This window comes from Pieris napi, chromosome 1 (assembly GCF_905475465.1).
Source record: "Pieris napi chromosome 1, ilPieNapi1.2, whole genome shotgun sequence".
NCBI classification, from domain to species: Eukaryota; Metazoa; Arthropoda; class Insecta; order Lepidoptera; family Pieridae; genus Pieris; species Pieris napi.
Window position 1 is genome coordinate 10,698,060 of NC_062234.1, and position 3,072 is coordinate 10,701,131.

A 3,072-nucleotide genomic window follows, 5' to 3' on the forward strand; every position below is an offset into this window, starting at 1 on the left:
GGAAAGCCTTGTTTGCTCTCTGAATTCTGTGACGCGAGCCACGGTCGGTTGTCTCTTTCTAACTTCTTGTTTCATTATGAATCGAATGAGACGGATAGCATTATGTTTTTTCGGATTTACCTGTTGTGCTGCAACCTACGTCACCGGCGTGCTAAGCGCTGTACAATGTTATATGTTTGCTTGACTTAAAATTTGAAGCAAAATGTTTACATCAAGTTTGATAAAATTGGATAAAATCACTTCATTTACTTATCTTTGTTTCTATTTTTAAGTGAAATATTAACTTCTTAAATGAAAGGTTTTTGTTTAAAAAGGAATTGAAAATGGTATGAAAATAGTCCACTTAACTGCTTTATGAAAAAGAAAGTAAAATAAATTCTTTAAGTATAATAATTGACAAAAGTACTCGATGGACCTATCACCAACACATTAAAAAAAATACCTCAATTGTTCAATAAAATTTGCTTCTAGTTTTGGTAATAAGTGCTGCCATCTCCAAGTTCTGATAGAATACATTTTTGATGTTTTGTAAACTAACAGAGCAGCTGTACCCTGTAATCTTTATACACCATGAAGCGGTTTGCGCAAATTCGAAGAGATGGCGCTGACAAAGATTATAAGAAATTTTAGTATTTTACAAATTTTATTTTACAAATGTTACGTAGTTATAATGTTTATTAATTTCTACTACGAACAAATTGGAATAAAAATAACCTACTAATTTATTGATATCAAATCTACAATAATATAAGATAAGATTAAAAAAACGTGAATGAAAGTAAGCAAGTAAATATTCCTTTAGCATTTCGTAAACTAATTTTATATTAGAGTTAAAATTGAATAGCCACAGGTACGTCGCAAAAGCTTGTGACCGTTTATGAACTAACCATTTCAACGGGACATAATTAATTCTTTCTGAATGATGTTTTGTACTTGTGAAAGGCAAAATCGACTTTTTATTGCACGTGATAAAATTATTATGATCTTCTTTCTTTTTTATCAGTACATGGTATTTTATTTAATGATAACACAAGCACTTAAATTACGCCTCCTTAATTAAAACTTAAGTTAACTAAAGTTACTGGATTAGACTTTTTTCTTATGTTTCGCGGGAAATTTTTAACTTGTTAGTGATGCTTTTAGTAGTTTTGGAGCTTAGTCTGTACATACAGACAGAAACATTAAAAAGGGTTAATAAAAGATATTACTCTCTCCTCTATTATCTTTTTTTAAATGTATGTTTTTATGTTCTTTTTTTAATGTCTTTACTAACGCAATCTTCCTTAAATGTCACCAGCGTATTATTAAACGAATTTTCAGCTACATAGTGTAACGGGCGGTCTTATTACTATGCAATCTCTTCCAGGCAACCCTGGTATATTTAGTGCGTTGAAAACCCTTGCCGAACAATTGTAAAACTTTCACATAAAGCTGGTAAAGCAGAGATTTCATAACGCGAGAAAGTGAATCTTTATTAGAAAACAGTTACTGGTTCCACTGTTTCCCGATTGTCTATGTTAACGTATACTCGGTGCTATACGGTAGCGAAATTTGTTTTACGATATCAGATTCAGCGGGGATATAATGGAGACGGTATATTGTTCATTATTTTGCATCGACTTGGATATTAGCCAAACGTTCGCCGGTCATGACAAATCCAAATATTGGAACTTTGTTATTCCTTATACAATATATATATGCATATATGTATTTATAAATTTAAAGTTTTTAAGTATATACAATCTTCGTGGCTGTGTTGAGTGTCTCAGTGGTAACAGTATACTTGGGTGTACAACAATAGGTCAAAATTAAGTTTAAAAATTAATTTTTGCCGCTAACAAAAAGCCGGTAAATTTGAAACGCCTGAACAGATATTCATAGCTAATAAACATGTCGATCACGCCAGCTAAAAAATTCTATTCACCTAGGAAATCATATTCCAGAGTCAAACACGTCAAGCTCTATGCATAATGCATATATTATGGTTTATAGTAAAGATCTCAACAAGGCATGGAGATGTCACCGTAAAATTGTAAAAACCGTTAGATTGTAATCTATCTCGCGAGATTATAAACTGTCGAAAGATTGTGAACCTCAACGAACTGCTTACAAATTAACGTATTATTATTCGGTAGTTATATGAAATTGTTGGGAAGTAAAATTAATCTGTAATTGACCAAAGAAGTTTGAATGATAACTAAGTTAGTGTAGTATAATCTACCGAATAATAATACGTTAAATTGTAAGCAGTACGTTGAGGTTCACAATCTTTCGACAGTTTATAATCTCGCGAGATAGATTACAATCTAACGGTGTTTACAATTTTACGTTAACAGAGACATACCTGAGTCGGCTTCTCAATAATATCGCGATTAAGCTTTATTCTATACCACATCAAAATAACTTAGTACTCTTGATCAAAGCTCAGAAAGCTTTCACTCGGTAGGCTAACTCATTATTCTCAGCGTATCGGCTGTCACAATATCTGAACAGTGAGCATTTAATTAGACATCTGTCGGCGTCCTCGCAATATTAATTATATTCTAAGCAATACCGTTATCGGTTTGTTCATGACAACCTCAATTTTTCTTGTATTTATACGCTATATAGATCGCCTAGATAAATAAGCCATATTGTTTGAAAGTTTTATTTACGATTATAGTCGACGCGGCTCGATTACAGTAATTATAAACAGTAGTTTAATAGCTATGGTAGTTCTGTATTGTCTATTTAATTATAAGCAGTTAAAATATTATTGATATTATTTGAAAGTTCCATTTTAATAAATGAACTAAAGTGAAAATGCCTATGCTCACGCTATTCAAGAAGGCGGCATTGTCGATCAAAAGATCGGTAAATAATTACCATTTGATTGGATCTATGGTATGCTTATTTTAATATTGTATTGATTTTATTAGGCCCATGTGCTCAAACTTAAATTGATCTTGCATTTTTATACTCTTTTTCTTTTCAATTCTAATATCACAATAGCATTAATCAAATCAAGTTTCCTTAACACAAACGCCTTAAAATGCGGCACTTATGTAATATAGTTTAATGCTTTTAACATTA